This window comes from Oryctolagus cuniculus, chromosome 15, assembly GCF_051225735.1.
Source record: "Oryctolagus cuniculus isolate XC-2025 breed Fujian yellow rabbit chromosome 15, ASM5122573v1, whole genome shotgun sequence".
Taxonomy (NCBI): Eukaryota; Metazoa; Chordata; class Mammalia; order Lagomorpha; family Leporidae; genus Oryctolagus; species Oryctolagus cuniculus.
In genome coordinates this window covers 74,705,022-74,730,894 of record NC_142881.1, presented here as the reverse complement: position 1 = coordinate 74,730,894, position 25,873 = coordinate 74,705,022, and the positions used below count along the sequence as shown (strand labels likewise).

At 43.0% G+C, this 25,873-nt stretch overlaps 1 long non-coding RNA gene across 2 annotated transcripts in view; it reads right to left on the bottom strand.

Moving 5' to 3' along the window:
* The window catches only part of LOC127487441 (uncharacterized), a 92,228-nt gene that overhangs the window by 25,327 nt on the left and 41,028 nt on the right, over window positions 1-25,873 (bottom strand). For both annotated transcript variants that reach the window (XR_016221721.1, XR_016221719.1), the window contains one exon: window positions 14,288-14,389. This is a non-coding gene — a long non-coding RNA (uncharacterized LOC127487441). The remainder of the gene's footprint in view (window positions 1-14,287; window positions 14,390-25,873) is intronic.

Here is a 25,873-nt window from a genome sequence, read left to right as displayed (position 1 = left end):
AATCAAAATCAAATAGAATTTATTCATTATCCAGTCCTTCAACAAATATTTATTTGGTTTCTACTCTGTACCAGACACTAGGGAAAGTAATAAAATATTCCCATGGAACTTACATATTTGTAGGCAAAGACATAATATACCAGAAAGTATTTATGTCATATGGTTTTGGGAATTGTGGGAAATAAAATAAGGTCATGAGCACAAGGTTTTCATTTTATGTAAGGAAGCCATGATGAGGGGGCTTTTGACCACAGACACAAAGCAAGGAAGCAGCCATCGTGATATGCAGAAGGAAGAACAAGGTGGAAGAAGGAAAGAACCCCCATAAAGACTACAGGTGCTATCATGCTGAGCACTGCTCCAGCCACACAAGGTGGACAGGGACTTGAGGAAGTGACCAAGTGATGCAGGTCCCTATGAGGCAGACTCTGAGAACGAGAGGATTCTGCAGGAGCTTTCTATGAGGAGTACTCTAGGGATCAACATATATAAATGAAAAGAGAGAAGACACAGGGTTGAACCAAAGGAGGAGACCCTGATCTGGTCTCCACAGAGGAGTCAGCTAGCTTGCTGGGGAGCTCCCAGGGATGTCCCATCCTCATCACCCCCACTGAAGTGGGGGGTTGGGACTCTAGGCCCACTCATCCACCAGTTGTCAGATACTGGCTGCCCAAGAAGGGGCACGGGCTTGGGAGCAGTTGCTTTCTCTGTAGAATATTTTCCTACAGGAGCCTGACAGCTGGAAGAAACACATTCTAGTCCTGAGGAGGGACTGGAGCAACACATCACAGAATCCACTGCACAGGTGGGAAAGTACTGCAGGATGGGGAAAGAAATACACTGGACATCAGATGAACTCACGACAGGGATGGGATCTGGACTTCTCATGGGTAACCACCTTCACTGGGTCTGCATCCACAGGTCAAAGCAACCATGAGCAAACTATTCAGGAAAAATATTGCACCTGGACTCAACATACACAGATGTATTTTTTTTGGCATTATTCCCTACACAATATGGTAAGACAACCATGTACATGGCCTTCACCTTGTATTGGGCATTCTATGTAATCTAGAAATGGTTTAAAGTAAGGGGGAAGATGTGCATAGGTTACATGCAAATACTGTGCTACTTCATATGAGGGACTTGAGCATCTGTGCATTTTGGTATCTGTGGGAGATTCTGAAACCAACCCCTCAGGGATACCCAGGGATGAGTGTATTTTCAGAAGATCTTTCTAGCTGCTGGTTTGAGATTAGACTGCGGGGGTGGGAGCTACAGGTGAAAGGTTACAAATAATGATATCATTCATACAGAGCTTAGAGAAAAACAAAAATTGCAAAAAGAAAATAAATTTTCAATAAGGGCAGCAAAGTCACCATAGAATGTCAGGTATCACTGGGAGCCCCTGCTAGTGGCCTAAGAAGCTGGAAAAGGAGAGTGGATGGAGACAAAGAGGGCATAAGAACAGGGCTCAGCCACTCACATGGGAAAAACCCAGAAACAAGGAAGTTCTTTGAAGCAGATGAATCAGAGGTTCAAACAAACTTCTTAGTATGTTTGGGGTGAGAAAAAGAAAGAGGATTAGAATCTCTTTGAAGGTTCTCAGGAAAGCTTACAGGGAAGGCAAAATTCACCAGAGAGCTGATAAGAAAAGAATGGAGCATGTGTAGGATTTAGGGCTGTGGTTCTCAGACCCGAGGCTACATGGCCTATGACAGCCACCGGGGACAACAACCAATGCAGAGGCCCAGTTACATAATGGGGTTTGGGCCCTGAGCCTATGGGTGGTTACTGAGTTTCCCAGGTGATGTTGACTCCCACCACAGAGAACCACTGGCTTGGGAGTCTTCAAGGTGTGCCAATACTAGGATGGCCTCCCTTCCCTGGGAAAGACCAAAGGGCACCATTCTCCTTCGGTTCTCATTCAAAATCAGTGTCCATTAATGCCCAGGTATTACATATAGTGTATTGTCCTCTGGCTGAGGCAGGGTTCATCAGTTATTGGCAAAAGCCAAGGCACCCAAACTATTGATCTCCTTTGTGACAGCAGGTGAGAGTGACTCAGGGACACAGGGATTAAACTCAGTGAGGAGGGCTGGGCAGTGTATGTTCCAAAGCTTTCAAATACTTCTTAGGGTCAAAAAATAAATAAATAAAAGTAAATGGGCCACAGGTATGCTGCCATCATGAAAGTACTTTTAAGTATCTCCTTAGTGTGTGATAGAAAAATAAAATTCAAGCAAACTTGACTTTTAAGCAGAGCTTACAGCAGATCACACAAGCTTTCCTCCCAAGTTACAATTACAAGAACTTCAAAGAAACGGTGAGTACCAACAGCAACAGCACAATATTCCCATCCCTTCTTGTGAAAAAGTATCCTATCTAGGGATGCCAAGGGTCTTAGGCTACATAAAGGTATTTTCCTGAGAGGTTCCCAGTGACAGGAATTCAGGTTTATGTAAATTAATACATATGGGGCAGTGTACTAGCCAGGGTTCTCCAGAGAAGGTGTAGTCAGCACCTGGTGTTCACAGGTTCTGCATCCGCAGATCGAACCAATCACGGATCAACAATATTCAGAGGAAAAGCCTACATCTTTACTGAACATGTACAGACTTACTTTCTTGTCCTGATAAACTAAATAACACAGTATGACAACAATTTACATAGTATTTGCATTGTATTAGGTGTTCTAGGTAATCTAGAGATGATATAGAGTATGCAGAAGGCTCTGTGTAGGTGATATGCAAATATTAGGTAGTTATATCTAAGGGACCTAGGCTCATGAATTTCAGGATCCGCAGGGGTGTGGGGGTGTCCTGGAATTGATGCCCTACAGGTCCTGAGGGACGACTGTGTGAAGACAGTCATCCAGTTATCCAGAAGGCAAAGGGCTACACCAAAGACATGCTGTCTTGGAAGTATTTTGATAAGCAGGTAAGGAAGCCATACCACAGGGAAAAAGTGAACACAGTCAGTAAGCATGGTTTTTGATATAATAATGATATTAATTTTGAAATAAAAAGTATAATGCAAAGAAAAAATCAACAATCTAAATCATAGGTTCCATAAAAAAGGGGGGGAAAAGAGGCTACCAAAATAAACTAAAATCCAAGAACTTCTCATATGCAATAAAGGGGAATTTAAAATTATTGCATTTCACCACCTGTGGATAATCAAAAATACTTATGTTTCACTCTGTCTTCAGCCATTTTCTGCTATGCTTATCAAAGTACCAGAGGTTGTGTAGCTTATAAAAAAAAGGGAACTTATTTGGCTCACAATTTTGGAGGCTGAAAATCCAAACAACATGGCACCATCTCTGGCAAGGGCCCTGGCTGCCTCACCTCATGGTAGACAGCATCATGAAGGGACAGTGTGTGTTTCAGAGAGAGTGAGCTAGAGGGAGAGACTGACTGACTACATGGGTGGGACCAGAAGCCACACATTGGAGAGGGCCAGGCTTGCTGTATTAGAGGAACCAAATGGGGTCCCATGAGAAGTGGATTAATCTCTTCCAAGGGAAATACCCCCAATAATCTATTTCCTTGGACTAAGGTAGTAAATTACCCTAAGGTCCTACCACCTCTTAACACTGGGGACCAAGCTTCCAATTCTAAACCATTTGATAACACAGACACACACACACACACACACACACACACAAACACACACACATTTCATGCAAAAAACACAGACTAAAAGAAAAAACATAAAATGTGAAGTGGTCTATGGGATAAATAATTTATAGCATGTGTAGAAAGAATGATGTGCATATGTGGAGAAACGTTGTGTTCCATAAAGGCAGGCATCTGATCAAATACACAATGAAAAGCAAAAACAAGAACAGAGGACTGGCATTGTGGTAAAGCAACTAAAACCATTGCTTTGTCATGCTGCCATCTTACATCAGAGCACAGGTTCAAGTCCCATCTGCTCCACTTCCAATCCAGCTCCATGCTAATGCACCAGGGAAAGTTCTGGTAGATGGTCCAAGTATGGAGGCCCCTGCCACTCACATGAGACCCAGAATGGAGTTCCTGGCTCCTAGTTTTGGCTTGGCACAGCCCTGGTTGTTATGACCATTTGAGAAGCGAATCAGCTATAAATAGAAGATGTGTATGTGTGTGTCCCTGTCACTTTGCCTTTCAAATAAATAACTAAATCTTAATAAGAAAAAAAAAAAGAACAAAAGCAATAACTATGGAAGTCTGGCAGTAACTAAATAATGGCTACAGCTATAAAACCCCTGTTGAGATTCTCGCACTTGGAGGCAATTCCCTCAACCCTAGCCCCAAACACCCAGAGAATCTTGAGCATAGCATAGTAGCATAGTTTACACAAAACTAATCCCATGGATTATCCACCCAGTCCTCACCATCCATCTCCAAGGAAGACAACATGTTGGTCAGTATAGTAACTGGGATTCTAACCCAGCCAATCTTAAGATAAAGCCATACTTTTGACTTTCCTGTTGTAATGTATGAAGTAGGTGAAGAAAAGAACAGAAAACAGTGACTATAATGTTGTTGTCAGATAATTAAAATATTTTTTAAAATAGTAAAATTTATGGAATCTGGGCATAACAGATCTCATTTGTTGAAACATTATATAGTTCCACAACACAAAAATACAAAGAGAAAGTGTTGTTAAGCATCCCCCTTAAAAATCCTAGGAAAACATGGGAAATAATAGAGAATAATAATGTAAACAAAAGTTGACACAAATGGAAAAATAGTAAAATTAGAACAGCTAAAGCCTGGTTCTCTGGAAATACTATTAAAAGAGACAAAGTCAAGCTGAAACTAATCAAGACAAAAGTCATAAGTCAACAAAATTACAAAGAAGGGAGATACAGCCAGTTATACATAGATATTATTTTAAATTATAAGTGAGTACCCTGTATACTTATAAAATTATGCTATGGAAAATCTCAAAGGAAACAATGATTTTCCCAAAGACCATAACGTACAAAAATTGACAAAGTGGAAATCTCAATAGGTTACACATGATAGCTAAATGGAAAAAGGTCTGAAGGCATTGCTCAGAGAAAGGCCTGCCTGGTGTCCTCTATTTTGCACATTGAATTCTTATTTCACATTAGGCCCTCTTTCAACAGACAAGCAAGCATGGCACACCTCTTCCATAGAGGGAATGACTGGCTACCCACAGACTGAAAGGTTGCTGAGGGAATTTTTGCACGGATTTTTCTCTGGGCAATAAACATTCTATGAGCAAGCTATAAGCATAACAGAGCTAAAGAGACAGCAGCAAATGGGCAATTGAGGAATGAGGCACCCAAAGGAATCACTAACTTGTCATTAAGGGATCACTCAGGATATTGCTACAAGGGTTCTCCTTGGCTCACAGCTGTGGTGGGCTCCAAAGACAATGGGGCTGGGACCACACCAGCCAGTGAGTTACAATTGGAAGTGACAATGAAAAAAAAAAAAGAATAAGAAGAGAAGAATGGCTTAAAACATGAAAGGGACAAAGTTCTGGTCCTCCTAGTTCCAGGGCATCTCTGTGTAACACTAGGGAGGACACCACGGCTCTAGTACACTGGTGCCTTTCCAGGTGCACTCACTCCCCCACCAGGCAAATGTGCAGTGCAGCTCCTCGGGATTTCTGGCTTACAGCCTGTGCTTCACATCATTATCTACCTACTCCTTAAATGGAATCCATTAGCTAAATATAACCAAAAGCCTTTGGTAGTTTGCACTAATTGGGTTGAGTTGCTTTGTTAAGGTACAGGAAAGAAACTATCAGTGTATGTGTACAAAAGCCATGATTTCCTTGTTTGCCCCAGACAGCCAGCACTCTTGGCATTGTCTGGTAGGCCCATTTAGCTGTCCTGCTCTGATGAGAAGCCCACAGCTGGGCAACATCCAATCATATACTCACCTGCTGCTGAGACATGAGCTGGGATTCTTGGTACATAAATTTCAAGTCAGGAACATAGCCATTTGTTCCTCTGGTGATGAAGCTATGCAGTAGGACACTGCTCAGATGGTCACAGCGCTACCACACATCGAGACTACCCAGATTCACAGAAAAGGAAAGGACCTCTGTCCTCATCCCTCAGCTGTTGCATGGAGGAAACAACAGAAGAACTGCCTGGCACAGCCCTCTCCTCCTAGATGCCCAGTGACCACGCACCAGATCAGTGGTTCCCCAGCCTCTTTTGAGCCATGGATCACAAGGTATCACAGAATCACAAAGCCAACAGTGAAATGTGAAGAGACAGATTGTGCAGGTTGAGGTACCCGGGCAGGCAACAGCTCTCTTCACTGCATCATTGAGTAGACCCCACAACCTGTTTGAGGACTCCATTTGTCTGTCCAATTGTCTGGATAAGAAGAGAGGAGCATAGTTTAAGCTTTTCCAAACTTTATACAGAGGTCAAAAACTAGCGATACTATGCAGCCCACCAAAAAATTTGTTGGCCATTTTATTTCACTAGCATCATATCTGGAACACACATGGAATTTCAGAAAGCAATGTTACTAGCTGGTTTCTGTTCATTGTGATGTAATCAGCCTAACCTTGTATTGCTCAACTGCACTGTGCTTGTTTAGATCAATGACTTGATGGGTCAGTCCCTGAAGAACAGTAGACTGGAGTAGTGAGACCAGCACCTTGTCCTCCTCAGAGCCTCCTGTGATTCAGATTATAGAATGGCCTCTCACAATCTGGAACCTATCTTCCTGTGGACTAAGAATATACCTCCCCAAACTGCCTGAGTTTGCCTCACAATTGTTGGCTAGAATACCTCCTCTTGCCAAAGCTGTGATGAATGCAGGGGATACTGAGACATCTTCAGGATTTGAAGAGTGATTTTCCATGGGCAGAAGATAAGTGATAAAGTTACAATTCAAATCCCTACTCAGGCCTATTCTAAAACAGCAATCACTGGGCCTTCCCAAACCCTTCATTCTTAGTAGAGAACAAGTTACTGTTGCTTTGTTAACTGGCTTTCTTATTTGAAAAGCAGAGACAGAGATCTCTCACCTGCTGCTTCACTCCCCAAACTCCTGCAACAGCTGAGCTGCTGAGCCAGGTCAAATCTAGGAGCCTAGAAGTCCATTCAGGTCTCCCATGTGGGTAGCAGGGACTCAAGTACTTGAGCCATCACCTGCTGCCCCCTCAGATATGCATTAACAGGTAGCTGCTATGGAGAGCAGAGCCTGGACTCAAACCCAGGCTGTCTAATATGAGAGGTGGGCATTCTAAAGAGCAGTTTAACCACTACACCACACACTCATCCTGTTCACTATTTGTTTTTAGTAGGCTTGATACCCATTTGTCATTCTGCTTGAAAAGCTGTATATTTTTAAAGATATACACCAGAGAAAATAGGTATAAAGTGACAGGATATCTGGCATTTACTTAAATATATCAGCCAGAAAGCTCTTAACCAGGAGGGAGGACACAGTAAGCAGAGGTGCCCAAATCTTGTTAATTGTTGGACTTCAGTAATGGGTATGCAGGAGTTCATTTACTTTTCACTTTTTAAATATACAAGTTTTCTTTCAGTGACTGCCTGTGTATGCAACAAGGCTTGGGAAGGTTCATCTCTCCTTTAGAACTGAAGAGATCAGGAATGCATGTAAGCAGAATACCATTGTGAAATGCTTGTGCAAAGTTAAACAGGCTGAATGCATGGAAGTTTTCAAGATAGATTTCATCCCAGGCAATTAGCATGTGCTGAAGGACCCCATGCACAAACGTGAGGTTTCCATGGAGCATGTCTGCCCAACACTGGGCTAGTGACACAGGCCAGGCAAGAGACTATGGTCAGCGACACGAGGAAACCACTGCACACACGGCTCCCACTCGGAGCATCATCACCTACACTGGCATTTCAAAGGCTCTGCTGAATCCATGGGGCTCAAAATGAAAAACATCTTTTTGTGATCTAGTGTGGGAGACTAGGAAGTGCTCCAAGGTGGAGCAAGGAGAGCACACTTCTGTGCCTCAAGAGCAGAGAGTTCTGCATACCTCCTGAGCACTGTTCCCAGCGACCTTCCTGACATCCTGGGAAGAGGCTCACACTGTGCACTCTCACAGTGCTGTGCAGGCCCGAGCTGTGATATGCACATGGCCACCCTTCCTGTCACATGGTGAGCTCTCAGCAGACATAGTCCTTATCATCACTTGTCCATCACTGATACCCACCACTGGCACCCTTTCCCCTCAACCTGACTCTTGCCAAGTTGTAGAGGATGAAGGAGTATTTCCTCAGTAACTAGCTGTGCCATCTCATGTCATCCTCACAACAGCCATAGCTTTCACTCTTTCAGTTTTACAGAAAAAAGGCATGAGGCTCGCGGACATGAGATTGATTTTCCAACTTTGTAAAACTGTGAAGTGGCACATCTGGCATTCACACCCAATTTGGGTGACTCTGAAAGATCTTGTATACCTTTACCAATAGAGACTGAAATAAAACTGCAGCGACTTTATGAAGAGAAGTCTGGAAATGGAGAACAGGAACTTCATGGTGGAGAAATGTGCCATCACTCTCTCAGCCACTGTCACCACTGATAATAGAATGTATTGATATCACATGACACCCTCTGGTGTGATATGATGAGAAGAGCATATCACTTCTGTGGTTTTCTCATCCAAACCCACACTTCACTCTAATTGTGAGGAAAATAATAAAACTTAGATTGATTTATATGCCACAAGCATCAGACCAGGACTCTTCAAAAGTTCCAAGCTCATAAAACCAAAAGATGGAGAAACTGTCACAGTTTAGACCAGACTAATGAAAGTAAATGGAAGCTAGATGCAAGGCAGCATCCTGGATTGGGTGAGGGGTCAGGAAAAGAACACCAGTGGAAAATCTGGGGAAACTGGATAAAACTGAAGTTTAGTTAACAAGATTGTTCCAATGTTAATTTCCTAGTTTTAATTCACAGACCATGTTTACAAAAGATTTAACACTAAGGAAAACTAAGTGAAGGGAACTGGCCTGGTTTGCTATTGGTGCTATAACAAAGAACCACAACTTTTTGACCTAAATAGCACAAGCACATTATCATTCTACAGGGCAGAAGCATCACTAGGCTAAAATCAAGATCTTCCCTCTGGAGGCTCTAGGGCAGAATCTGTTTCCTCCTCCCCCCCCCAGTTTTTTTTTTTTTTAAGACTTATTACTTTATTTGAAAGGCAGAGTTACAGAAAGGCAGAGGTACAAAGAGAGAGAGAGAGTCAGTCTCCCATCAGCTGGCTCACTCCCCAAATGGCCAAAACAGAAAAAACTGGGCTGATCCGAAGCCAGGAGCCAGAACTTCTTCCTGGTTTCCCACATGGATGCAGGGGCCCAATGTCTTGGGCCATCTTCCACTGCTTTCCCAGGCCACAGCAGAGAGCTGGATTGGAAGTGGAGCAGTCAGGACTCGAACCAGCACCCATATGGGATGCTGGCACTGCAGGCAGTGGCTTTCCTCACTACACCACAGCACTGGCCCCTTCCTTTCCTTTTTAGAAAACTGGTGAAATGTGCATAACATAAAATTTACCAGTGGCATTCAGCACGTTTACATTACTGTGCAATTATCACCACTCACCATCTGTCTCCAGAACACTCTCCTGTTCCCAGAGTAAAACTCTCAGCCTATTCAGCAAGTTGTTTCCTTGCCTCTCCAGCTTCCAGCTTGGCTCATATCCCTGTCCCCTCTTCAAAGACAGCAGCACAGCATCTCCAAATCCCTCCTGCACTCCCCAGCCTCCCCTTTCCCTTATCAGGACCCCTTTGCTTACTGTGGGTCATCAAATTCAACCACAGTAGCATCCCCTTCTCTAGAACCATAATCAAATCACAGAAACAAAGTCCCTTTTGCCTTTTAAGGTGACACAGTGACAGGTTCTAGAGGTTAGGATATGGACATATGGATATGGACATATTAGATGAGGTCCTTCTTCTTTCACAGCTAAACAGGAATTCTGTTATCTTTGCAACTTTTCCAGAAATATGAAATTATTTCAAAGTAAAATAGTAAAAAGATAAATATGTATGTGACAACTTTAAAAACAGATTGCATTACAATCACAGATTTGTGGGATGAGTGTTGTGATAGAGGGTAGGCTGCTGCCTAGGACACATATCCCGCATCAGAGTGCCTGAGGTCAAGTCTTGCCTCTACCTCCAATCCATCTTCCTGCTCAAGAACACTGCAGAGGCAACAGATGATGATTCACATACTTGTGCCTGTAACATCCACATGGGAAACCCAGATGGAGCTCCTAGTTCACAGCCCCAGCCGGGCCCAGCCCTAGCTGTTGCAGGCAGTTTGGAGAGAAAATTAGCAGATGAAATAAATCAATCAACCAAACATTTCTCTCTCTCTCTCTCCAACTCTCTGTCATTCTGCCTTTCAAATAAATAAATTTAAAAAATCCCACAGATTCATAGACTCTCAAGATTGAATGGGAAATTAAAGATATTCTTTTTATTGACCAAATTATAGACATCTTTATGAATTATAATCTGTGGAAAACTGGGTGGGGTCATCAGAAAAATGATCCCTAGATACTTCTCTGGAAAGTAGTTTGCATTGTGGTTGAGACCAAGACCAAGGACTACTCCAACACCCAGTGGTAGGTGACTGGCCTGAGCCCAGTCATCCATGGGGAGCTCTGCCCCCATCCTAGTAGTAGAAGATCTACAGTTTCTCAGAGCCTCCCAGCATCTCCTGATACATATTCCAACACCTCCCTAAACAAACTGCATCTGACCTCTTCTGTCACCACCAAGGCAGCATAGATTAAAAGGGTTAGCAAGGGAGGTGCTGACTCTGCTGAAGCCCCTCCTACAGAGAACAGACAAAACAAATCCCAAAGGCTCTGGTGCAGGGGTATCCCGGAAGGATGCCTGGAGATCAGAAACCCAGAACTCTGCCTTGCTGATTTTCACTTTATAACCCTCCCTAGTAATATGTTTAACTAAACCCCATGACCTTGTAGAATTGACCCTCTTCCAATTCATCCCATAAACAGCATGAGAAAGAGACAACTTAGGAGCAAAATTACATTTTGCTCATTACTTACATCATTTATTCATTTGTCAATAGTACAGAAAAATGATTTAGTAGTTATATTTCCATTTCCTGTAGACTCAAGAGCTACCATTTGAAGACCACCACTCCTGGAATACTTTGAAAAGGCACTTGGTGGTCTCTGGCAGCACAGGATGAATAAAAAATGCCAATGAAAGTGACTGATTCAGGAAATTCAATGTGCAACCTTTCTTGGCAAGGGATGTTCTTTTTATAACCTGTACCTGGTCAGAAGTGAATTGAAAGTTTTCTTGGCAAAATACTGTGCCTGGATAAATGGCTCTGCAGTGAAGAATGAGTAAATAGAAAAAGGAAAAACTAGGGGGCAGGGAGGGATACAGAGGCCCCTGCAGACTTTGTGAATCATTAAGAGAAAAAGAGATAAAGCAACTCTCTAAAATCATACTCTATGGGGGAAAACAGAATTAAACTATCTCTTTTATGTTATCAGCAGAATCAAAAAATACAATCTGATAAGAAAGAAATAGACTGATATCAAAGAAATAAGAAGCATCCATAAAGAGAAACATAAATTTACCTTTTTCCCAAGAGATTCATTAGTGTAATAAAACCAGAAGCAGCCTTGGAAATAAGAAATTGTTTTCAATGGCCCAAAAATTATTTTTGAATTGTCAAGAATATGGAAATGAGATAAAATTGGATTGAAACAGAAGTCAGAATAGTAAGAGTGATAATAAACTGCCCAAAACAACAGGGATAAACAAAATATGTTCTAAGATAACCCAGGGGAAGCTCTAAGCTGAAGATTAAACAAACAAACAAAAAACACATAAGCCTGAGTAGGCCAGGACATCTTGAAAGTAACTGATTTAAAACCTGGGTCTCACACAGCTATGGAGATAATAATTCTCTCCCAACACCCCACCAAAATGAACCACAGCTTCTAGAAGCAGAGGCCTTTAACCTCAGTCCAACACCAAAGAAGTAAGGCACGTTCTAAAAATCAATGTGCAAGTGGACATGTCCCAGACAAGTGTGCTGACCTTGGAAAGAGAAGATGAGCAGAACAAAGCAACTCCAGAGCTCCCTAGTAGGCAACTAGAAGGGCAATAGTGAAACAAAATGGATTGGAACAGCCACATGGAAGAAACTCTGTGTCCCAAGCAAAGCTCTTTATATCATTTTGGTGGTGATGGGGGTCCCCAGTCTGCCAGCCTGCTCCATCCCCATAAACCAACAGTGTAACTGACCTAAAATGCTTCTCCCATCTGCACCCAAGCCACCATGAGTGCCTCCTTGAGGAGAAGCTCATTGGAAACACAGACCCCTGTTTTACTCATAACTGTGCAATAATTTGGGTGTCTGGTGATACAATTTATGGAAGTAAGGAAGATGAGGTGAGTGTTAATTTGAGGGGGATGGTGGAGACTTGGGGAGATGGATGATAGAAATCTGGAACTTCAAGATAGACCTGTTAGTGTGGGAATGAGAAATACCAAACATCAACTCTGATAATATGTAATCACTTTAAACTCTTCTGTCAAACTCAAGATTTGTGTGCAGGACTGCGTTGAAAACAAATACAAATATATACTGCTTTTATCAGAAACAAACAAAACCAAATGACACTGAAGCCTTGCAATTAAAAAGTTACTCAAGGGTATAGTGGCTGTTCACAAATAATAGCTTAGGAGTACTCATTTTAGTATCAAGATAGAATCCATGGCAAAATGCATTAAGTAGAGAAATGGTTTACTTTACTAGCTAGAAAGTGTAGCCCATAATGAAGACCTAACAATCATGAACCACTGGAAATGAATCACACAGCATCATAGCATAAGGCAAAAACCATTAGGAATGCAGGAGAAAACTGACAAGCAGCTATTACAGTAGAAGGCTCTTAGTGCAATGAAATGTCAGAGACAGAGTAACTAGGCCAGAAATAAATAAATAAGGAAGTAAATAAACAAACACACACATAAATAAGGACATGGAGGCTTTAAACAACATAATGAATAGATGCAAGTGATGTTTATGGTGTGCACTTTGGATGTTAATTTCAAGTCGACTCCTTCTTCTCACTCCTTTCCCATTTGCTCCCCTCCTCCTTCTTCTGCCACTTCCCTCCTTTTTTTTTTTTTTTTTTTTTGGAAAGTGAGTTCACTGGAGCACATATATATCTATTCAAGTTACTTCCAATCCCTTTAGGATGACAGAGGATGTAAATAAGTAATCACATAAAGGAGGGAAAATGTTCTGAGGCCATGGAAGAAGTAGCTATCACCCGAGGTGTGAGCTGCACACCCTAAGGTGCACGTTCACCCTTGATGGAGGCAGATCCCCAAGCCCTGGGGCCTGGTTTCAGAACTTGTCCCTGCCCTGCTATTGCTGTTCTCAGGGCACAGGCTGCCTTGGCCACTGCTGGAGCAATGAATCCAGCATGAAGCTGGGGCATTCTGCTATTATGCAGACTGGTTTCACTTTTTCTCAATCTAACATATCCCCAAAAGAGACCTGGGAAGTGTACTGCATGAAGTTTGAAGTTTGGTGTGAAGTTTGACCCCTACTGCAAGCTCAAGGGCTCCCCCAAACCACTCAGTTTTGATAATGAATCAGAAGGACTCAGAGTAAGACTCACAGTTAGGGTTTAATGCAGGGAAAGGATAGAGACTGGCTCAGCCAATGGATGAAGCACCCAGGACACAGCTTCCTGTTGTCTGCCCCCTGTGGAGCCAGGACACTGTCACTCTCCTGGTGATTGTGTGTGACGATGCAGAGTACTATCAACCAGGGAAGCTCACTTGGCCTCTGGTGTTCAGGGATTTCACCAGGGCTCCACCCACAGGCATGACTAACTATCTATGTGCTCGATCTCAGTCTTCAGTGCCTCTGGGGTCACCGGACACTATGTGATAGACAGCCGCCATTCACATCACTGTTCATTCTAGCATGGCCATTGCCCACTGAGAGACTGTCTCACACTGCTAGCCCCATCCCCAAATTGTATTGTAGACTCTGTGGCAGGACCTAGTGCTCCTAGGTGGACAAAGACCATCCTGTCATGAGTCATGCTCCAAGGACGCAGAGATAACCTCCCAGAAGCCAAGGACACAGGAAAGACTTCCTTCTGGGTAAAGTTAAATCCTTGAGCACACAAAGGCACTGGACTTTCTGCTCGGGACATGTGTATGAGAGCTGAAAGAGGTCAGGGCCATGTGAGAACAAAGTGAATGTGAGCCACACTGGCTGGCACTCACCAGGCCCTTCTGTGTGTTCGCCATTGCTCATCTCCATGCTGAGGTGCCAGCCCCCTGTGAAGCAGGTGCAGTGGTCAGCAGCCATGTGGTCAGGGTGTGGTGCTGAAAAAGGAAAGCAGATAGGAAGTGACTAATGACATGAGCCAGCTTCACAACTCCCCTCTTGTAACTTCGGGCAGTTGGTACTAGGATAGAAATCCATACTGGCACGTTTTGTTCAGCACTGCACCTTCACTGAGAAGGCTGCCTAGCACAAAGTAAACACTCAGGAAATCACCACTGGATAAATGAAACCTCTAAACTAGGGCTCATTCCCTAGCGTTGGAGGTGTGGAAAATGTATCTACCTTGTAGGAAGCTGTAAGGATTAATAAGCTAATGCAGCAAGGCCATGGGCATGGAGTAAGTGCTCAGTAAACACAGCAATTACTGTTAGGACTGCTACCAAGCTCAACAGATAGCAGGATCAGACACTGGCAGAAGCCCATGTCCCAGCGCATGTTCTGCTGCTGTAACAGACCACCACAGACTGTGCAGTTTATCAACAACAGGCACTCATTTGGGTTCTGTAGGCTGGAATTCCCAGTGAAGGGCCATCTCTGGCAGGGTGTTACACAGGGTAGAGGGCCTGTGAGGAAGAGTCAGGCAAAGTCACTCTTTTGTCAAGAATGCACTCTTTCAAGGACTGAGCCACTCCTGTGATACTGGGATCAGCCCCTTCAGGAGGACAGAGCCCTTCTGGTGCAATCACGGATTAAAGCCCCACCACCATCACAGAGAACTGTTACCATGGCAACCAAACTCTGACCAGAGCAAAGCATTTGTGCCCCTCAGGGCCTGCACCTGAGCTTTTAGCAGAGCTGGAGCACCAGTAGCCCAATAATGCAAGTGCAAAACCCCAGTGCAACACAGACTCCATCCCTCCTCAGGCTGTGCTGTGAACAGTTCCTCTTTACTTTTTATCACCTTCATTTCCTCTGACATCTATTGCTCCCCCCATTTGATTCACTCTACTCTTCTCTGAATTTTTAAGATGCATAAGTTATTTTCAGCTTCCCATTTTTTAAAAAAATGTTTTAAATTTATTTGAGAGGTAGATTTAGAGAGGGAGAGACAGAGAAAAGATCTTCCATCTGCTGGTTCACTCCCCAAATGGCAGCAATGGCTGGAGCTGAGCTGATCGGAAGCCAGGAGCTTCTTTAAGGTCTTCCATGTGGGTGTAGGGGCTCATGCCCCTGGGCCATCTCCATTGCTTTCCCAGGCCATCAGCAGAGAGTTGGATTGAAAGAGGAGCAGCCAGGACAAAAACTGGCACCCATATGGGATGCCAGCACCACAGGTGGAGGATAAGCCTACTACGCCACAGCACCAGGTCCCTCAGCTTACTTTTTTAAAAAAATGTAGGTGTTTGAGGCTAGAGAATGTCCTCAACATGCAGCCTTAGCAGTGTTACAGGTCTGCCATCACGTGATATGACTGTCATTACGTTCTGGCTTGTAACTGTATATAATTTATCTTCCCTTTTACTCTGTAATTGCCTTTTGCTTAGGATTTGAACAAAACATCCACATTCCTCAACAATAATGCATTAGAAAGTATTGGCTTTCCAAGCCAAAAAATGTCAGCCTTATGAAATCTAAAGCCTCAAAATTCAGTTTTAAAAAATGAACTGTGCCAGAGTCACTGTGCACCTGCTCCCCATGTAGGACCTCTGTCCTTAATGAGTTGTACTATGAGAATTAATGTTAAAACTAGTCTTCAAACAGTACTTTATACTTTTTGTGTCTGTTTGGGTGCAATCTGTTGAAATCTTAACTTAGAGTTGATCTTATGTATATAAAGATAATTAAAAAAATGAATCTTAGTGAAGAATGGGATGGGACAGGGAGTAGGAGGTGGTACATGAGTGGGAGTGGGAGGGCAGCTATGGGGGTAAGAACCGCTATAATCCAAAAAGCTGTTTCTATGAAATTTATACTTATTAAATAAAAGCCTTATTTAAAAAATGAGCTGTGCAACATTTGAAAGCACAGGCTCTGGGTCTGTGTCCTGGAATGCCAGGGGTAAGGCTGGCCATTCAAGGTGGCAGCCTCTTCCATGGCCCTTTCCTCAGCCACACAGAAACCAGGCTCAGAGCCTCTGTCCAGAGCTTCCCTGCGCTGGATGTGACCCCAACTCTGGTGCTGAAGGGACCTCTCCAACTCATTATGGTGCATCTGTTAGTATTTGCAGAGAACACAACTTGTCACTAGCTATGACAGTCCACTCTCACTACAACTAAAGAGCATCCTAAACTTACAGTTTTCCTACTCTATCCTTTCCCTTTTAAAATACAAGAATGCAGGGCCAGTGCCGTGGTGCACTGGGTTAATCATCCACCTGCAGTGCCAGCATCCCATATGGGCACCGGGTTCTAGTCCCAGTTGCTCCTCTTCCAGTCCAGCTCTCTTCTGTGGCCTGGGAAGGCAGTAGAAGATGGCCCAAGTGCTTCAGCACCTGCACCTGCATGGGAGACCAGGAGGAAGCACCTGGCTCCTGGCTTCGGATCAGCATAGCTCAGGCTGTAGCAGCCATTTGGGGAGTGAACCAATGGATGAAAGACCTTTCTCTCTGTCTGTCTCTCTCACTGTCTGTAACTCTACCTGTCAAATAAATAAATAAATAAATAAATCGTTAACAAATACAAGAATGTCACACATGGGTACTTCAAAAGTTCATGGAAATGGAAGCAGAAGATCAATTCACTGGAGCACAGAAATGTTTTGAAATCCATGCAAATGAGTATTTCATTTCTATTGTGAAACAAATGAGTATTTCATTTCTTAATGTGAAACAAGTTATTCTTTTCTGCATACCTCAGCCATGGGCCACACCCACCCCTGAGCACTGACAATTAGATGAATGAGCTTGGGTAAGTCATTTAAGCCCTCAAGATCTCAGTCAGCCTGCCTATAAAATGGGTACGACACCAAACCCCGGAATTGCTGTGCTGATAAAATCGGAGAATCCATGGAGATGCTCAGCACAGCTGCTGGAACAGCCTAAGCAAGACATTCAGCTGTCAATGTTCTTGTTAGTGTAGAGGCCATGATTAGACTCAGTGAGGTACTTAGACCCTCTTTAGTGCACTCTCAGATACCAAGCATTTGTAACAGTCCCAAGACACAAGCAGAATGCAATAGAAAATGGAAAGCCTTAAGTGAGCCTGGAGGGAAAGGAAAGGACAGCTCTCTCATGATCTCAGTGAGCGTGCATGCATGTGTGCTCTCTCCTTATATATGTGTGTAAATGGTGTATTTATAAAACATAAAAATATAACTTTAATTACAACATAATTAATGAATAATTTATAATATATAAAAAGTCTCTAACATGAGTATATATACACTTCTAATTTTAATGCAACTAAATATGTTAGCAAAGTGCTAATGAGATATAAATGTCATATAAATAAATACAGCACTTATTTGTCTTTTTCTAGCACAGCCTCCCTAAGTTCTAGTGTCCTGGAATTTAAGGTTGCCAAAATTGCTACTTTGGCACCTTATTTATAAGCTTTAGATTCATGTAATTATCTGAGGATGGAACGAGGGGTAATTTCTGTTTTCTTTAAACTGACGTTTCATGTAAACTTCTGTGAGGCTGAGAACTCACATGGATGGGGTCTGTTCACCTCACCTGGTGTCCCATCTAAAGCATTGCTCTGTCTCTGATCATCAGGTCCCAGACATCTGTGGGCAACAGGCCTGTTTCTGCAAGCAGGGACTCCACATCCAGCTCCCATGTGACTTTTCCTTTTTAGTTTAGAGACAGAGGTGGAGAGAATTCCCACCTCTGATTCACTCCCTAAATGCCCACAATGGCTGGTGCTGGGGCAGGGCCATGCCAGGAGCAGGAACTCAATGCACATTTCCTATGTGGTTGATAGAAACCTGATTCCTTGAGCCACCAGCATAGCCTCCCAAGGTCTACACTGGTGGGAAGCTGGAATCTGGAGTTGGGCCCAGGAATTGAACTTAAGTGTTAAGCTAAATGCCCACTCCCTTCTAGGTATATTTTGATCTCAAATGCACTTGAAAAATATTTCAGTTATCTTCCAACATAACAATCATATTTATTATAATTTAGTAAGCCTTGTTATTGTGGTTACAGTGGTGAGTGTCATTTAATGGAACACAAAATTTAGGAAAATGGGACTGGGTTTGTCAATTTGTATGACTTTCAGGAAACAAACTTGGTTACACACACACCCATACATACCCCATGCATTATACTGAGAACATTAGTTGACAGTGTACAAAGTTGCAGCTATGTAAGATCAGTAAGTTTAGAGACCTAACATATAGCATGATGAAAGGGGGAGAGAGAGAGAGAAAGAGAGAAGGAGGGAGGGAGGGAAAGAAAACACATAAAAAAGTATTGGGTATACTTACCTACTTTAACATAGTAATTGTGCTTCTAGCACTCCATCCTCAGGAAATATTTTTAAATTCAGAGAAAGAGTTATTTTCAGAGATATTTAGTGTACTCTCATTTATAAAAATGAGCACTGAAAAAAATCTGAACATTCAACAACTGCTAAGTAATTTATACTATTCCCACCTGTTAGAATATTATGTAGCCATTAAAGTGGTTTATAAAGAATCAGTAATAACACATAAAGTGAAATAAAATGTGAGTAAAAAAGTCATAATTAGGTAAAAGTAACAAGGCCGAGTGAAAGAAAGAAAATGGTCTTAAATGTGTGTTACTGCTCATCTTTGGGTGGTGAGGCTATGAATAACACTTTGGTTCTTCCCTTTCTGTTTACATTCCAAATTTTATAAAATAAAGACTTCTCTGAAACAGTAGCCTGTGCTTTAAAAAGGAAAGAGATCAAAGTGCAGGCAGTCGAGGAGAAAAGAGAAAGGGCAGAGTATGTACTTTCTCCTCTCCGTCTTGACCCTTCAAAGTCCCCACCGAAACTTCCTCCTGGGGAAAGCGAGTGTGTGTTGCTGCCCCTGAGGCCCAGTGCTCCACATCTAGCTCACTACACTCTTGCATCTGGACAGTTGGGAAAGGGTTCTACTCTTTTCTAGCCCTAGCTCTCCAAACACTCAAGGAACCCTGGACTAAACAGAGTAAAACCAAATGATACTGGCCCAATTCCACTCTATTCCTTCAGTCACAACTGTATAACCCTGATGCAAAAAAGGATGAAAATTTCTCACTCATCAGTCTTTTTCATACAAGAACTCAAACAGTCTCACAAATGGCCTAGGATTCCAAAGCAGTAAACCTGTCCAGACCAATGGAGCATACTGTTGAAAATACCAACTGTGATTTGAGGAGGCTGAGGACAAACTCTTGGGAACACTCAAAGAACAGCACAACTCACTATCACAATTGACCCAATAGCTGTCCTCAAAGGTAACTTCAAGTTCCCTTCCTACACACCTGATACTTGTAACACATTTGCCTCTGCTCCCCAAGCCAAAGGCATCCCTTGGACAGCTAACATTTCTGCAAACTGATGTCTATTTGTAGCAATTTGGTTTATTATCAGTGGTTCAGGGACAATTTAGAGCAGACTTTGGCAGCCTCTTATGATAACAATCTGCCCCCGTTGTGTTCCTTATGGAAGACACCTGTTTTGCCAGGAAGATATATTAGCTGTGGATGACTGAGTAAGAACATGATTAAGATGTCAAAGTTCCCACTGGGCCTGCACACACTAAATCTCAGGGTTGTCTGTCTCCTGTGTGGGCCACAATGCCTGTCCAAAGGGGCCTAGTTCCTTCTTACATTTACTGTTGGAAAATGTCAATAATGTCACAGATCACTAGGAAAAAAAAAAAAAAACAAGCTGACAGTCCCATTGACAGCTCTGAGCTGATGACTTCATCCTTGATCCTCTCCAGAAGTTTTTTGTCTTTTTTTTTAAAAGATTTATTTATTTATTTATTTGAAAGGCAGAGTTATAGGGAGACAGAGTCAGAGAAAGACAAAGAAGTCTTCCATCCACTGGTTTACTCCCCAAATGGCTGCAACAATGGCCAGAGCTGCACTGATCCAAAGCCAGGAGCTTCTTCTGGATCTCCCATGTGGTGCAGGGACCCAAGGACTTGGGCCATTTTCCACTGCTTTCACAGGCCATAGCAGAAAGCTGGAATGGAAGTGGGCAGCCAGGACTTGAACCAGTGTCCATATGGGATGCTGGCACTGCAGGCAGCAGCTTTACTTGCTACACTACAGCATAGGCCCCATCCAGAAGAGTTCTAACCCAACACAGCCTAGAGTCAGGCTGTAGCTAAAACAGCTCCCAGAAGATTCAACACAGCTAGAACTGATCAGGGCTTCCAAAGGGCCCACACTTGCTCCAATTTGGGTTCATCTGGGAAAGAGCCATTTGTCTATTGATAGGCAAGATGATAAGCATGGTACAACTCACTTAAAAAAAAAACTAAAGTTAAAATAAAAAGAATTTTAAAAATGATAAAAAGAAATGTGTTACCTGTGGCAAAAAAAAAAAAAAAATGACCTAAATGAAAGATCTCTGTGAGTGAGATCCCAGCGAAAAGAATGGGCCATCAAAGAAGGAGGTACCTTTCTCTGAAGGGAAGAGAGAACTTCCACTTTGATTATGGCTTGTCTAAATAAGGTCTGAGTTTGTGAACTCAAGAGGCTTCCATAGCCTTGGCAGCTCAAGACAAGAGCTTCAGGTGATCACTGACATCATAAATAAGAGTGTCAATTGTTAAATCAACAATGGGAGTCACTGTGCACTTGCTCCCCATGTAGGATCTCGGTCCTTAATGTGTTGTACTATGAGAATTAATGGTAAAACAAGTACTCAAACAGTACTTTATACTTTGTGTATCTGTGTGGGTGCAAACTGTTGAAATCTTTGCTTAGTACATACTAAGTTGATCTTCTGTATATAAAGATAATTAAAAATTAATCTTGATGAAGAATGGGATGGGAGAGGGAGTGGGAGATGGGATGGTTTGTGGGTGGGGAGGGAGGTTATGGGAGGAGAAGCCACTATAATCCAGAAGTTTTACTTTTGAAATTTATATTTATTAAATAAAAGTTAAAAAAAAGAAATGTTAAAAAAATACATACTTGTATCTCCTCAGTAGAGGCTGGCTTCTCTGGAGATAGAGAAGGGTATATGTGAGATTTTCTGAGGCAGCATATTTTGTTTTTCTATCTATTCTGCTAGTCTTGCCCACCAAGGAACATTCCAATTATAATCACAGAGAACTTCAGATGCAAACAAAACAAAACAAAACAAAACCGGTGGGGGAAATCAGGGGAAGAGAATAATTCTTTTTCTTGGTCTCACCCTTGTTCTCATCACTGCCCAAACTACCCAGGGACTGCGACTACTCAGCCCCAGGGCCTATCAGCCCCCTTTTATACAGATCTGGTTTGGTGCAAAGGGCACAAGGGTTTCACTCATACACACAGACCACAAATTTGGCTCTAAAGCTTATGAGCTGCAGGACCTTCATCTCTATGACCATTGGATGCAATCCTACACCTTGAAGCATGCACTAATCAAATTATACCCTCCAGGCCAGACCATGGCTCACTTGGCTAATCCTCTGCTTGTGGCGCTGGCACCCCGGGTTTTAGTTTCGGTTGGGGTGCCAGATTCTGTCCCAGTGGCTCCTCTTCCAGTCCAGCTCTCTGCTGTGGCCCAGGACTGCAGTGGAGGATGGCCCAAGTGCTTGGGCCCTGCACCCACATGGGAGACCAGGAGGAAGCACTGGCTCCTGGCTTTGGATCGGCGCAACACACCAGCCACAGCATACCAGCCATGGTGGCCATCTTGGGGGGGTGAACCAATGGAAAAGGAAGACCTTTTTCTCTGTCTCTCTCACTAACTGCCTGTCAAAAAATAAAAATAAAATAAAAAATTAAAAAAAAATTATACCCTCCAAAAACACCTGGTAATGTCTCAATAGATATGAGCTGCCTCTTTCTTCACTTACAAGGTCATTCAGGTCTCAGCTCAACTGCCATCTCCTCAAAAGAGCCTCCTGTGTCCCCAGCCACCAACCTCCTCACTCAGGAGCACATCGCTGCCTTACTCATCTATCTGACCACTCATCTGTTCTTTGCCTTGCCAGCCGCAAAGAACTCTACAAGGACAGGAAGGTTGTCCTTGTTGGCCACTGTGCACAGGGACTGGAGCTGTTGCTTAGAAACGGTGGAGCTCATACACTTTTCTTGGATGGATGAGGCCTAAGCACGGGCTCTAGCTGAGAAGACCTCACAGTGTGTAGAGAAGTGTGGGTGAGGGCCTTAGGAAGGCCTCCCGAGCATGCTGTGGCCGGCCAGCTCAGCAGGCAGCCCACCACTCAGGGGAGAGCTCCTGAGCACAGAACTCACTTTGGTGCTGGTGTGCCGCCGCCATGACTCAGGCTTCTGGGACACAGCTGAGCAAGCCGAGAAGCCACCACCCAGTGGGTTCATGCAGAGCACACTCCCACTCCGTACCCCTCACAGGACAGCCAAGAGATCCCTGGATAAATCCAGAGTGACAGGGAAGAGCAGGAGGAATCCTCTTAGAAGGCAGAATTGGAAACTCTGAGAGCCAACTCTGTGTTCCCAGCCAGAGACCTAGACTTGGGCATATGCCGCAGACACCTTCTGTCTAGTTGGGCGCCAGACCTAGCCTCAGTTATCAACTTCCTCTTAACATTTCTTTGATGGAAAAGAAAGAAAAATCTATCTTTGATAAAAGAGTTTTTGTTCCTTAGAGAAAACTGAAAATCATGATTTTTAAACCTCATTAGTAATCTAAATCAATAAAGTACCATGTCCCTCAAAAATTAGAACAATTAAAATAAGTTTCCATACTAAAGCATGGTTAAATGCCATACTTATACACTACCATTAAGAGAACTGGGGAGAGTGTTTTGCCTGGAAGTTAAGATTCCTGCATCCAGAGCCAGCATCATGGGGTACCAAGTAAAACCACCATCTGTGATGCCAGCATCTCATATGGGCACCAGTTCATGCTCCAGTTCCTCTACTTCTGATTCAGCTTCCTGCTAATGGCCTGGGGAAAGCAGCTGAGGATGGCCAAAGTGCTTGGGCCCCTGCACCCAATGGGAGACCAGGAAGAAGCTCCTGGCTTCAGTCTGATCCAGCTCTGGCAGCTGCAACCATCTGGGGAGTGAACCAGCAGATGGAAGATCTCTCTCATTCTCTCTCTCTCTCTCCTCCCCCCTCCTCCCTCCCTCTCTTTGTGTGTGTGTGTTTGTGTGTGTGTGTTCCTCTAACTCTTCCTTTCAAAAAATAAAATAAACCTTTGGTGGGGAAAAGATGCCTGTATTTCACATAGGGATACCTGAGTTCTATTCCCCGTTCTGGCTCTTGATTCCATCTTTCTGCTAATGTGCACTTTGGGAGGCAGCAGCGATGGCTCAAGTAACTGCATTCCTGGCACTCATGTGGAAGACCTGGGTTGTGTCTTAGCCCCTGGCTTCAGCCCTGGCCCAACCTCAGCTGTTGTAGACATTTAGGTAGTGAACCAGCAGATGGGAGCTCTCTGCCTGTCAAATATATAAAGAAAATATGGAAAGGAGTTTGGAATCTTATAAATATTTACATCAGGTCTGCCACTTATGGTTGTACAGGCTGAGTTTTGAACATCTCCAAGGGGTGCTACTCTCCTTGCAAGAATTATAGATGTAGTTATTGAGACAATTTTCCTGTAGATGGCAGTCAAGTTCCTGGTGGAAATGGCACCTTATTATAATTTGCACAAGTTACTTTTCAGCTGCTGGTAAGGGTAATTTACAAACATGAACACTGTGGCTCCATTTCCATGAAATTCACACTAAGAAAAAAAATTTCCTGATGTGGGAAATGTTTTATATGCAAAGATGTTCATCACAGCATTATTCAATAATTGCAAACAACCTAAATGTCCAAGAGTAAGGAAATGATTAAAGCAACTGTGTATACACAATTGATATTTATGAATAGCTTATAATAACAAGGAAAAGCTGCTATGTTACCATTATAATTTTATACTTGGGGATACGAAATTATGTATACAGCATTATTACTACTATGTAAAGCAAATGCAAACTTTTAAAAGCTATTCAAAATAAGTTTGTAGGATAGTAATAAGCTAAAATATTAGCAGCAGTTCTTTGGGGATGTAGTGTTACTAATTCTATTTTTGTCTCTCTAATTTACTATATTTTCTAAATATTTTAATGAGCATGTATTCATTTTATACTGGAGTCTCCACCAATAAATTTCTAGAAGCAGAGAATAGTCAGAAATTAGAGGCAGAATTCAAACCTCTCAACATTTTGTTGCTGAGACACGAAGACACTGAAACACCTCATGTGGCATTTCAGCATTTGAGGGAGACGGTTCAGGATCTGGGCCAAGGTAATTCTTTTCCACCACCTCACAGAGAACAGGAACCACAGGCACGGAAACCTCCAAAGGAAGAGAGCAAAGAGCCTGTGTCATCAAGAACAAAAGATATTACTATTGCCTGTGCCCTATGACAACCGTACATCTCAGGCTCATCTCTGCCCACTCCTCCCATTGGGCCTAACCCAGCTAAACAGAATACGAATAGCCAAACAGAATCAATAGCCTACACTACTCATGGGCACCAGGAAATCCTGCCCAAATCCAGGGTCTGGCCTGCCACAGGCCAGTCAGGTGTATTTTTCCCATAATCTCCAATACATGTCTTCCATGTGGCCTCTGACTTGTTTCAAACAGCTGCTTGGATCAGAGTGCTGCTGGGGATCCTATGCACTTGCTTATTCTAACTGATACTGGCACCTGCTCTCATGCTCCCAAGAAGCTGCTGAGGCTTGACTTCAAATGATAGAAAGCATTTCAGTCCACAACACTGGTGCCAGCCTTTAGGTCACTACCAAGAGACTGCCACTGCCATGCTTCTTCCACTAAATCACTGATGCATTCTTCTAAGTATCCCTGCATCCAGAAGGTGTCAGGCGTGTGCTAGTCTCTGGATTCTGTGGTGACTCTCCTCAGCAAAGTCAAAGCCCATGCCCTCAGGGAAGCTGCATTCCAATCAGATAAGGAGAGGATTAACACAATTATCCCCAGGGGATATGTTCCAAGACTTCCCCAGTGGATGCCTGAAACTTCAGATAGTTTAATAACCTGTATAGGTTTTCATAACTGAGACTAATATGGCTATGCAGTGACTAACAGGAGGGTAGTTTATACAATGTGGATATACTAGACAAAGGGATGATTCACTTCCTAGGCAAGACAGAGGATGATGGTGTGAGATCCTATTGTACTACTCATGGCAGTGTACAATTTAAAACTTACAAATTGGTTCTTTGCACAATTCTTCCTTTAATATTTTTGGACTGCTGTTGAGTATAAGTAACTGAAACCTCAGAAAGCTAAACCACAGGTAAGGAGGGACTACAGTAAATAATAATTACAGATGTGGGTAAATAACATGAAGAAATTAAGAAGGCTGATAAATACAACAGGAGAAATTCATCTGAACTGGAGGATGGGAATGAGCGAATCATGCTAGTAGCTCTGACTTGGAACTATTCTAGCTAAGCTAAAATTT